We start from the raw sequence: 12,456 nt of genomic DNA, 5'->3' as shown, positions 1-12,456 counted from the left end.
TGGCTTCTGCCGATTTCCACGAGCAAAACCTGCTGCCTCTGTTGGGTACCCTAGAAATTCGGAGAGCAATCCCCATTGGCTCCGATCAGCCCCCAACATATGTTTGGGTCTTCCCGCGCTCGTCCCACGCTGCATTTTCCTGTTCAAAGCACATGGTTCTAAGAAGCGTCTGCAGTGTTGGTAGTAGTCAACATATATTTTTTTCTTTAATGTTTAGTTTACTAACATTGGACAGACACGCTTGTTTTATTTTATTATGCGTTATAAAAATTTATTATTGACATAAATCGGAGCGGAAGGCAAGAAAATGTTTATCGGGAGGTGAGGGAAATGGAGTGATCGACTGAGCATTGCGTTTTACCTGAAACCCTTTTCGGCGTCGTGATGTCAATGTGTCAGAGGGAAATTATATGGACAAATTGCATGTTTCACACCATTCTCATTATCTGTCTGTCTTATTCTAGAGATCAAAATTGTATTCGTGTCACTTTGCATTTCAGCTTATGATAAGGATGGGTGTTACTGTTGACCCGACGATATAAATGAACGAAAGAAAGAAACATAAACACGATGCTTACTATGCGATTCGAATGTACCCCCGCTCCCTTACGTTGCAAACTGATCCCCACGTCAATTTGTCCTCATCTTGACATTTGAGGCGGGTTTTGCCCCCTAAAACAGTTTTTTAGCCGAAACAAAAAAAAAAAAAACCACGTATTTCTTCCTTTGGGCCCCTCTATACACCTGCCAAGTTTCATGAAAATCGGAGGGGGACACAGGGGTCAGATCCTTACTTCAATTTGTCCTCATCTTGACATTTGAGGGGATTTTGCCCCCTAAAACAGTTTTTAGCTGAAACAAAAAGAACACGTAATTCTTCCTTTGGGCCCCTCTATACACCTGCCACGTTTCATGGAAATCGGACGGGAACACAGGGGTTAGATCCCCACTTCAATTTGTCCTCATCTTGACATTTGAGAGGAGGTTGCCCCCTAGAACAGATTTTTAGCCGAAACAAAAAACACGTTTTTCTTCATTTGGGCCCGTTTATACACACACCTGCCAAGTATCATGGAAATCGGGGGGGGACACAGGGGTCAGATCCTCACTTCAATTTGTCCTCATCTTGACATTTGAGGGAGTTTTGCCCCCTAAAACCGTTTTTTAGCTGAAACAAAGAAACACGTATTTCTTCCATTGGGCCCCACTATACACCTGCCAAGTTTTATGGAAATCGGAGGGACACAGGGGTCAGATCCTCACTCCAATTTGTCCTCATCTTGACATTTGAGGGGGTTTTGCCCCTTAAAACCGTTTTTTAGCTGAAACATGAAAACACGTAATTCTTCCTTTGGGCCCCACTATACTGCCAAGTTTCATGGAAATCGGAGGGGGCCACTTAGATAACCTCCCTTGTTAGTCTTACACTTTGTAATTATATAACACAATGCATATATTATAATGTTTTATTTTAATTTGTAAAACTGTAACTGTAGAACAATTGTATAATTTTTGTATAACATTTCTATCTTGTTATATGTGTTAAAGGTTTCATCCTGGAATGGAATGTCACATTTATGTGTGTTTTCATTTCCAATACATTCGAATGAATACATATTCGTTTCAATGGCATTTACAAAATCACCTCTGACATTTGTGCGCGAGTGTGTTAGCCGATGCGTAGCAATATTTTAGGAACAAGACTTGAAAAAAATTCTTGTAGGACTAATGAAAAATTTCTTTGTAATCGAAGATCATAATACCTTTTAAGGTGTGGTAATATTATAATGGGATTGAGATACGAAACTCTCGGATCCGGACCCGGATTTTCGGATTCGGATCCAGATCCGAAACTTTCGGACCCGGATCCAGATCCAGAACTTTCGGATCCGGATCCATATCCGAAACTTTCAGACCCCGATCCGGATCCGGATCCAGATCCGTAACTTTTGGATCCGGGATTTTTCGGATCCGGATCCGTTTGGCCATCCCTAATCTAAACCCGTACCCAGGAAGTTCGAAAATGTAATTTTCCGCGCAGGCTCTAAAGTGGCGCCTGGAAGCCAGGAGGCGATTGTGGCTTTCGTATTTACTGCCGCGGTTTTATGCCCTCGCAAGGTCAGTGTTTATTTGCGGTTAACTTCAGAGGCAAGCAGACGTTCATTCGTCCCGGTGTTAACAGCCTTCATGCCTTAAAGTTAAAAGAAGCGCCTCGCGTTACGGTGCTCACTACCAAATAACATTAGTTCGGGGTCAACCGGCAAACTCCAGTGTCAGTGTTGCCTTATCGAGTAGTATTTTCTCATTCTCAAAGATACAAAGAAAAGCATTCTCAATACACTCACAAATTTTGGGTTTACGTAGTATTAGGAACCCTTTTGTTAGCTTATAAATAAAGTTTATGAGTCTTCGGATCAAGTGTAAGTGGAATTAAGTGCAGAAAACCCTCCATTTCTTCCTTCTCTTTCTACTTCTCTCCTTCACTCTTTCTTAGCATATCTCGTTTCTTTCTGTTTTTGTCGCTTTCCTCTTACTCCTCTTTGTATGCCTCCCATTTCTTTCATCCCTATTCATCTATCTTCTCTTTTTTCTACTTTCACTACTCTCACTGTCTCTTTTTCTCTAATTTTCTTAACCCATTCTCTTTGTTTCCGTTATTACCCTCTCACTCCTTCTCTTTTACTCGCTTTCCTCCTCTCTATCTCTCACTTCCTTCCCCGCATTTCTCTGTTTCTGTGTATTCACTCTCTCTTTTTTGTTTGTCTTAATTCATTCTCTTTGCGTCCCCCATTCACTTTTTCTATCCTCTCACACTGTTTCCTTTCCGTTTATCTTCTCACTATTTCTGTCGTTTCCTTTTCTAACTTTTCCTCTTGTTCCTCTCGATTCACATTTTCTCATCCTTCATTTCCCTCTCACCTCTCTCTCTCTCTCTCTTTCTCTCTCTCTCTCCATCTTTTTCATCACATACGTACCTTCCTCTCTGTTTCTATTAATCTCGCTTTCTTCCAGGCTCTTACCCACGATTTTTAGGGCGGAAAAGAGAAGATCCGAAATGCTGTTTTAGGATTAGACTTGACCACCAACGCTATGGTAATATTGCAGCTAGACGTACAATAGTAGAGTTGTAATATTTGTTCCCCCTGACCCGACAATCAATCAGCAACACAGTCGCTGATTGACAAAGGCTATCACAAGGCGTACAGCTTGCTGCTTATTGTTTACATTCAATTATCAGAAGTCTTGGAATAGTTGTGTATTCCGCAAATTTAGTGTTTTCAAATTTCCTTAAATTTTTTATACCAGTACCATTGAGCAAACATTTAGAAAATATTATGTTAAAAAATTAGCATCGATTTCTTATTGTTTCTTATTCTTGTTTGAATATGTATGTGAACATGTATGTGAACTTAACTCAGAATTTAACCCCAAAGCACTGTAACTGGACATTTGCCTGTAGTGTTTAATAAATAAATAAATAAACAGTAAAAAAATGAGTTAACAAAGTAAAAGCTCGGAACATTTTCGCATCACGATTGCAGCTCGAAAACGTCGGGACACGTGTTAACAAAAATATACTATCCTGACGAAATCGGACGTCTGCCAGGCTTGCATCAATGGTTATATAACTAAAATTACTAAATATTCTTCTGGAGCCTGCCTCTCTCGACAAGCAACTCATTCGTTTACGCAAGAACCAAATCGAAATTCATGCAAAATCTGAAAAATCCTAAATATGTTATTTTCGTAGGTTGTTATAGGTTGACATTTAAATATTTCGTAGTTCGAGAGTATGGCTCTCTTTGCCGCCTCCTTGGTACGGGCGAACTTTCTTCCTTCCCTGCCTTTCCAATAGAACCATTTCTTTATACTCATTGTTGCTCTTTCTTTGTGTTTCTCACTTTCTCCTCTCTCTTTTTTTCAGACTACTTCCCCTCTTTCTTCTTTATTTTCTCTCTTCATTCTTCTCCTTTCTTTTGTTTCTCTATTCCTTCCCTCACTCTTTCTGTGGCTTTCTTGGTACTCGTTTTTCCGTTTAACTTCTAAGTCTTTCTCGGTTTTCTCGCTTCCTTCTCTTTCCCTCTCTTATCTTATCTTACTTCATCCCCTCTGTTTGCTTCGTTCCCTCTTTTAATTGTATGAATTGATTCTACCAGGTTCGTTTGAGGGAATTTTTATCGGAGAAGGGAATATTCGGTGCGTGCTGGGAGGGAATTTCTTCAAAACGCCACACAGTCGGCCGCACTCCCCTCCACTCGCATCGCCCGAAAAGTGAAATTATGCTTCAAGCTGTCATTAGAGAAGTTTAAAATGGCAAGAAATTGGTGGACGTGTGTTATCCAGGTGCCAGAGGTCGTTAGCTCGATTGGCTAGGGGAAGGGGAAGCTTCGTTAAGGTGCACACCGGTGGAAATAATGCCTAACCAAGCGTGACGTAAGAAGGGGCGGGGGGAAGTGTGTGAGTTGTCGGTGAGCGTTTATGATTTACGGGCCCGTAGCATACACCGTGGCGCATATACGGGAGATATTATGCGAGCGGACCGTTACGCTACCTCTCCCAGAAGGTGTCTTCCCATACCGGGCAGTCCAAGCGCCTATTCTCCGTCCACTGTAAGAACGAAGTTAATATAAACAAAACCACGTGACTTTCGAATAATAGCTCTTCTCCTATTTGTTGGTACCAATGTTATGTGGCCTTAAAATATTTGGAACAGCTCGTAGCATAAGGTCCCACAACTTGATTGTGCTATGACTTTATCACATGCATCCGATTTTGGTTTCAGAACTCATTGATCCAACATGGCAGAAGTTTCGAGGGGGGGGGAGGTTGAACCCTAACCCCACCCTTTTAAATACGGTCATGTGACAATAGATCTTCAATTAACATAACAATGGGATAATATGCCGTAATAAGAATAATATTTAGAATTACTTATTTAGGCCCTTCCAGATGACGTTGTGATAACGTCGTCGCCTTGAAATGAAGGGGTTTCTGGTTCGATACGCGGTGGAGGCACATGGCACAGTGGTTCAGATCTCACTTCAGACTGTAGGTTTGACAACAGTGCCTTCCCGCAGAGGCGGAAATCTACTTAATAACAAAAGAATAGCCCCGATTAACCTTTCTCTGCATAATGTGTACTTAAAACAAGAAATCAAACAAACTGTAACTTACCTTGCACGATATTGAACGTGCAATAGTGAACAATGACTTTGTTCTTACAGCGAAGGGGAGTATTAATATATTGGGGCAGTTGTAATGCATGAAGCCTGCAGGTGTCTTTTCAACGAAGAACTGCACGCTGTCTAGTGGAGGTTACCAAAACACTTCCATTGCAAGGAAGGCAACAGTTCGATGTGATGGTCGCGTGGGTGGCTGATAAAGAGGTATGTGCTCGTGCACTTGCCTCTTGTCCTGTTCTAGGAAGCTATTTCGCAGCTTCTTTCTCACAAGAGATGTGCTGTGGAAACTCCCATATCGGATAACCACTCTTTTTTTCCTCCCCTCTCTATCCCTGTGTAATCTTTCTTGTAGCAGCATTTTTTGCACCACCGAAAGAATTTTCTTCGTTCCGGGCTGTCGAAGTTGGTGAAGTTTTTCAAAGGAAAAGACATTCAGGCCTGTTGCTTTTCTTCGGGACCACGAGTGTTTGGGTTTTGGTAAGACGGGAGTACACTTTTGTGAATATTTCACGTGGATGTTCTGGATCGTTTGATTCGTTCGGGGCTTGGGTCACACTGACTTGGCAGAATTTCCAAAGAACTTTTAATTTTCAGTCAATATTTGAGCATATACGAAGTCCCAAAACTGACATCGACTTACCATTCAACTAATGTACCGGTGTAATGCGAGACATGGCACTGGCAGTTTCTAACTGGAGGTTTAACTGATCCAAACTGCTCCAATTGCTGTGGCGCCGAAAAAACGTTGTGGAATAGGCCTAAATGATGGACGAAATAGTTTCAGCTGGACTCTGTTTCGGTGGGTCTTGGTTTCTAAGACTCTCTCTTTCTTCCTTTTTCCTCTCTTCCAGTTTCTGTTTATCTCCTCTCTCTCTCTCTCTCTCTATGTATATATATATATATATATATTATTCCTTTTTCTCTATTCTCTTTTTCCTCTCTTCCACTTTCTGTTTATCTCCTCTTTCTTTCTATTTCTTTTTCTCTATTCCTCTTTTTCTATCTTCCACTTTATTTATCTCCCCTCTCTCGCTCTCTCTCTATCTTACCCTTTTTCCTATGTGTCACTTTCTGTTTATCTCTATATTTCTTTTTCTCTTTCTCTTTTCCTATCTTCCACTTTATCTCCTCTCTCTCTCTATTTCTTTTTCTCTATTTCTTCTCTTCCTCTTTCAGTTTATCTTCTTTCTCTCTCTCTTTATTTTTGCTCTTCCTCATTCTCTCTTTTTCTCTCTTCCTCTTTGTTTATTTCCTCTCTCGCCGGACCCTGTGGCCGAGTGGTTAGCATATCGCGCTGCGACGCCATGGGTCCCGGGTTCGAATCCCACCCGGGCTTGGTTGTTTGTGAATGTCCATTCATCAATTTCATCATTTCATCACTCATCCCCATCTTCGCAAATTAGCCAAGAGGCACAAAATGCGAAGTAAAATAAAGTAAATCAATCAATTTCCTCTTTTTCTTTTTCCTATCTTCCTCTTTCTGTTTATCTTCTTTCTTTCTCTCTTTTCCCTATCTTCCTCTTTGTTTCTCTCCTCTCTCTCTCTTTTGTCCTCTCTTCATATCTGTTTACGAATCTTCTTCGCTTTCCGTCCTTTTCCCTGTTTCTTCCACTCTTCATATCTCTGTTCTCCCTTCCTTCTTGAGCATCTCTATCTTTAATTTTCTTCCGCTATTTCTCTCTTTCTTTCGTCCTTTGTTTTCTTTTCTTCCTGTTTCTCAATCAATGTCCTTCCTCTCTGCTTTTCCTTTGTTTCACGTCTTTCTGTGTTATTTTCTTTTCTCTTACAATCTTTGTCTCTTGACCCTCTCCTCCTGTTTATCTATTTGTTTCATTGTCTTTCTCCATTTACGCTTGATTTTGCTTTTAATGCCGACCCACGTGGCACATTGCGTAACGACGCCAGGGGTCCCGGGTTCGAATCCCGTCCTGGGCATGGATGTTTGTGAGTGCCCAATGATCAATTTCATCATATCATCACTCATCCCCAGCTTCGCAAATTAGCCAATAGTGGCACAAGAAGCGAAGTAAAATAAACCAAATCAGTCGATTCTGCTTTTAATAATTTTGAAAATTTCTCATGTAAGTCGGCTGGAGGGTAAGTTTATGTTACAGTGGCCCACTCTCTTCCCTAGTAACGACGCTTTTCCTTTGATTTACTAAACATTTTTCACAAGTTATATAATCGAATAAATAATATCTTATCTTGACCAAACCATTACATTACATTGTACTGGTTGAAAATGAAATTTTTTTTAGATGTTTTGAAAAATGAACTACTATCTTTCTTTCTATTTCGGGTATTTTCTGGTCAAGAGGGGGCAGTGGGGGCTGACGGTCCCCAGCAAGCAAAAAAGAAAAAGAAATCTGTACATAAGTGTCCTTATCGCCGAAATATGCAATTTTGTATAGCACTTAGAAGGATGTTACAATATTACCGCACCTTCTACCTCCCCATTCATTTTTGATCACTGATTTTCCACTTCTTGATTTATCGCAAAAATGACGATGAATGAACTAATAAAAGACGCTGACACTTCCATCCTATTTCTAGCTCATATGCTTCACTTCGCCAAAGGGTTTGAACGAATATGAATGTTCACAGGGGAACTTTATTTTGATTTTTGGTTTATTTTACTTTGCTTTTCTGCCACTTTTGGCTAATCGCGAAGATGAGTAAAATTGACGTAGGAACATACATGCTCAGGCCGGAATTCGAACCCGGGACCCCTAGCGTCGTACCGCGCTGTTGTAACCACTCCGCCACGGAGGTCGAAGTATTCACAGGCATATTTGTAAACTACGCTCTGTCCCAGGTATTTCTCGAGCAAGCAAACGAAAACAAGTCTCTGCGCAGGTAGAGATTGGCTCCACCAATCAACACGTGAGAGGGAATGGGATTGCGTGGAGGGGGCGGAAAGCGATTGCAGTTACCAACCTTCGCAGCAGCGTGTACTGCTTCGCTCTGCCCACTCGCTCTGCCCACTCTATTTCCCCCCTTCTCTGCCGCTGTGCGCGGCCTTGTTCCAGAGATAGCTGGGACAGAGTATATTTACGGACAGCTCACCGGCGATGAATCTGAGTAAGGTGTCAAGTTGCTGCAGTGAACCTCTTTGGGAGATACAGGCATTGCTCCCTTTCCGCCTCGGTGCACGTGGTCGGAAGTTCACACTCCGTGCAGGCAATTTCCTTACTAACTGGATTCGCTTTGGTGCGGACTAGGGGAGCATTCACGATACGATAGACCCTGCCCAGATTCTTCACCTTCCAGCTTTGCACAATTAACAACCGATTGCAGCTGTGTGCTCGAGCTGGCGAGTGATAACCTTATCTCGTGAGAAATGGCGAGAGGTAAACAGCCTTCGGAACAAACACGCGAACATCACATTTCCTGGGATGGCAAATGTTCGCTTCACCGGTGGAGGCTTTTTGCAAGGCGCTCTCCTTTTGTTCTCGTTAACTCTTACGCGTCCGTCCGAACTATATGCTTTGGTGTGGGAACTATTATTTTTCTGCACGCTTGGATCGGTGTAATGACAAGTTATTGTTTCGAGTATGTGTGGGTTTTTACTGTGTGCGTGAGTCATGGGCACGTGGTCAGTTATTAATGTCTGTGGTTATGGAATTAAACACGCAAGTGGAAAATCAGAGCTTGTAGTTTTCTGCCATTCCATTTCAATCTTGTAGAACACTTCAAACCTCATACGTTTGCTGTTATTCCGTTTCGGATCTCCCTGATGGCGTACTGCGCTGCTCGCTTTGTAATCATTGGGTACTGGAATGGATTCCTGGCGGTTCGCGTATGGGTACAGTCCTGGTTAGCCTATCTGTGCATAAAGAGGACTTTGTCAACTTTGTTATTCTGTTTCATTCTTTCTGTGTTTTGTACCGTTAGCTAGTTTACTCCTTCTCTTCAAGCCGTATTTCATACTACCGGTACTCTCTGTTCTAAAGTGAAAAATGATTGCTGGCTACAAAACAAAAAGGAATAAGGAGTTGTCTCGCTGTAAACAAAAAGAAATGAAGGGTTGTTCACTACAAGCAACTGGAAATAAAGGACTGTTCGCTACAGACAAATAGAAGTAAAGGGCTGTTCACTACAAAGAGCTAAAAGGGTTGTTCTCTACAGACAATTAGAAATATAGGGTTGTTCACTACATACAACTAAATTAGAAAAAAAGGGTTGTTCACTACAGACAACTAGAAATAAAAGGGTTGTTCTCTGCAGACAACTTGAAATAAAGGGTTGTTCACCACAAACAACTAGAAATAAAGAGTTTTTTCACTGCAGACAACTTGAAATAAAGAGTTTTTCACTACAGACAACTTGAAATAAAGGGTTTTTCACTACATACAACTAGATATAAAGGGTTGTTAACTACATACAACTAGATATAAAGGGTTGTTCACTACATACAACTAGAACTAAAGAGTTGTTCACTGCAGACAACTAGAAATAAAGGGTTGTTCACTACAGACAACTAGAAATAATGGGTTGTTCACTACAGACAACTAGAAATAATGGGTTGTTCACTACAGACAACTAGAAATAAAGGGTTGTTCACTACAGACAACTAGAAATAAAGGGTTTTTCACTACATACAACTAGATATAAAGGGTTGTTAACTACATACAACTAGATATAAAGGGTTGTTAACTACATACAACTAGAACTAAAGAGTTGTTCACTGCAGACAACTAGAAATAAAGGGTTGTTCACTGCAGACAACTAGAAATAAAGGGTTGTTCACTGCAGACAGGATTGCTCGCTACAAATAAAAAGAAGCAAAAGCTTGTTTTCTACAAATGATTAGAAATAAAACGTTTCTAGGAACAGATAAAGAATAAGAAAGACAAGGTAAGATAAGAAGAAAACATGGACGTGTAATCAATGGATTCCGGGTTCGATTTTGTCTGGAAGCAAACAGTGTTTCGGATTCCGCTTTAAACCTTAGGACCTTCCCGATTAGCTTATCTGTGTATAAAGTGGACTTCAAACCCAAAAGAAAAAAATTACAGTAAAATGAGAGTCACGTGACTTGGGAACACCGTTTCCTGCAGGAACGCATGCCAGCTTGAGCAATGGTTGAAGGAAACTGAATCAGGTGGGATAAGATTTTTCTTTTTTTTTTTCTTAAAGCGAATGGCGGCCCCATTGTGTCCAGCTAATACCTCCGTTGGGCCGACAATGGCGGCCATTTCAGGAGTCTAAGTTGATTTCGTGATGTTCAGTTCCGAAGTCACAGAAGGAACATGACATAAAGGTTGACACTGAAAGGACCTTGTTAGAGCGCCAAGGAGAGTAGGAAGCGCTGTGATTGTGATGCTTTGTGACCAGTCTTCGGCACATTCTCCAATGAAAGCTTGGGATCGTTGTTCTGCGGAGACTGAAGACGGGCTGTCCAAAAGGGGTGCTGTAAATCTCATTAGGAGAATTCGTCGTGAGGATTGTTGTCAGCTTGGCTATTTTGAGGTGAGACTATCATTCTGTGATCGGAATCCAAAATTTAAGATTGACACAAAACACATCTTCGTCATGGTTTCGATGTTTGGAATCTTCAATTTCCTCAACGTCTGTACCCTCAAGTGATATCTTCCGATAAATTTCATCAAGTTGAATGTATTTCAGAATTAGGATTTATAATTTCGATGTTTATTTGCTAAAATGTTGGGCCCAGCTATCTGACTTGAACTACATATTCCTTCAAACATTTTTCTTTATATTATAGTTTCTTAAGCCGGTCGGGGCGTGGTGCTGTTCACACCACCAAGATTGAGGTGTGAAGGGCCTTACCTCCACTTCCCCTGTGTGCCTTAAAGGCACGGTTCAGTGTACAGGTGATATCTTTAATTATATAAATTACGTTACTAAACCATTATTAAGTTATTATTTCTTCTTGTTACAAGTGGCCGTTTTTAACGTAACTATATTCCGTGAAGTGTGATCGGTTGCCTTTCTACTTCTAAAACTTTTTACGACCGAGACAGTACCTGTCAAGAGCCATCACCACTGAGCAAGCCCAGGTACATGGCGGTCCCGTCTGAGAATAAGACACAACTTCTCGATGTTCTGACGTTATTTGAAGATTTTATAAACTGTGCCATCCAGAAGACTGCGATAGAGGATGTGTTTTTTGGGGGGGGGGGGAGGGAAGAGGGGACAAAAAATTGAACCTTGATATTGTTTAGAGTTTTTCTCATATGGCTCCAACAACACAAGCCTTCCATCTGTCCCTATCCTGAGCAACATCAATCCAATCTTTTCCATCCTTACCGATTTCCTTTAGGTCCAAAAAGGTGTAAAAAAGTGTTCCCCTGTGCTTAGCACCACGCCATGAAGGCGTATAGGGGTGGAGGGTAACGCCCCACACTTTCTTGACCCAGTCGTGAGTGGGGGTGATGTGATCAGCATCACGCCCCTGACCGCCTTTACCCCCCAGGGTTTCCCCCCCAGGTACCCATGTCATTCGACGCTGGGTAGGCGACGGGGCCGCTTCCAACGTTAGAAAAGGTCCCGGATTTGAACCGGCCGGGGATCGAACCCGTGACCTTTAGTCAGAAGCGTTACCGGCTGAGCCACCGCGGCCTTTAGGTCCATCTCAACGTTATCTCTCCATCTTCGTCTTGGCCTTCCTACTGGTATCTTACCATTAGGCTTCCCAACAAGAATCCTGTAAACTCCTCTTTCCTTTCACATTCTTGCCACATGGCCTGCCCACCTAAGTCGTCTTGATTTAATAATTCTAATAATATCTGCACATGAATACAAATTATGTAGTTAGTTCTATATTATTTGACCTTCTCCACTCACCTGCCTCATCATCTCTTTCTCCATTGCTATTTAAGTTCACACAAGGGGAATATTTAAAACCGTTTTTTGGTTATTTAATATCGTTTGTGGCATCCAGAATGGGAAATTCTCTCATCCGTGCGCAAATGTCACCATGTTGCCGCCATTCCAGTATGTTGTTTGATTTTCGTGTAGCTTGATAATACCACTTTCTGAAGTTGGTATTATCCTGTGAGTTATGCAATTCACAGAAAATGCATTAATTCGGTTGTAAATATTTTGAGAAGCAAAAATACTCATGAATAAACTTAATACACTCTAGTAACTACGTAAATGTGCTATTAGAAGGGATATGTTTATTTTGTGTAATAAGTGCAGTGTTTTAAATCAAATTTAGGATTATATTCACAATTTTAAAACAAGTGTCATTTTATATGCAACTTTTGATCAGATTTTTCACCAAAATTTTATTTTGAGTTGAGTT

The 12,456-nt window shown here is 41.3% G+C and overlaps 1 protein-coding gene across 1 annotated transcript in view; it reads left to right on the top strand.

Annotated features, from left to right (window-relative positions):
- The window catches only part of LOC145981997 (autophagy-related protein 16-1-like), a 731,341-nt gene that overhangs the window by 639,897 nt on the left and 78,988 nt on the right, over nucleotides 1–12,456 (top strand). The gene's annotated exons all lie outside the window — the stretch shown is intronic.

Source organism: Lepisma saccharinum, chromosome 30, assembly GCF_977018435.1.
Source record: "Lepisma saccharinum chromosome 30, izLepSacc3.1, whole genome shotgun sequence".
Taxonomy (NCBI): Eukaryota; Metazoa; Arthropoda; class Insecta; order Zygentoma; family Lepismatidae; genus Lepisma; species Lepisma saccharinum.
Note: the sequence above shows the minus strand (reverse complement) of the source record. Positions and strands in the feature narration are given on the sequence as shown.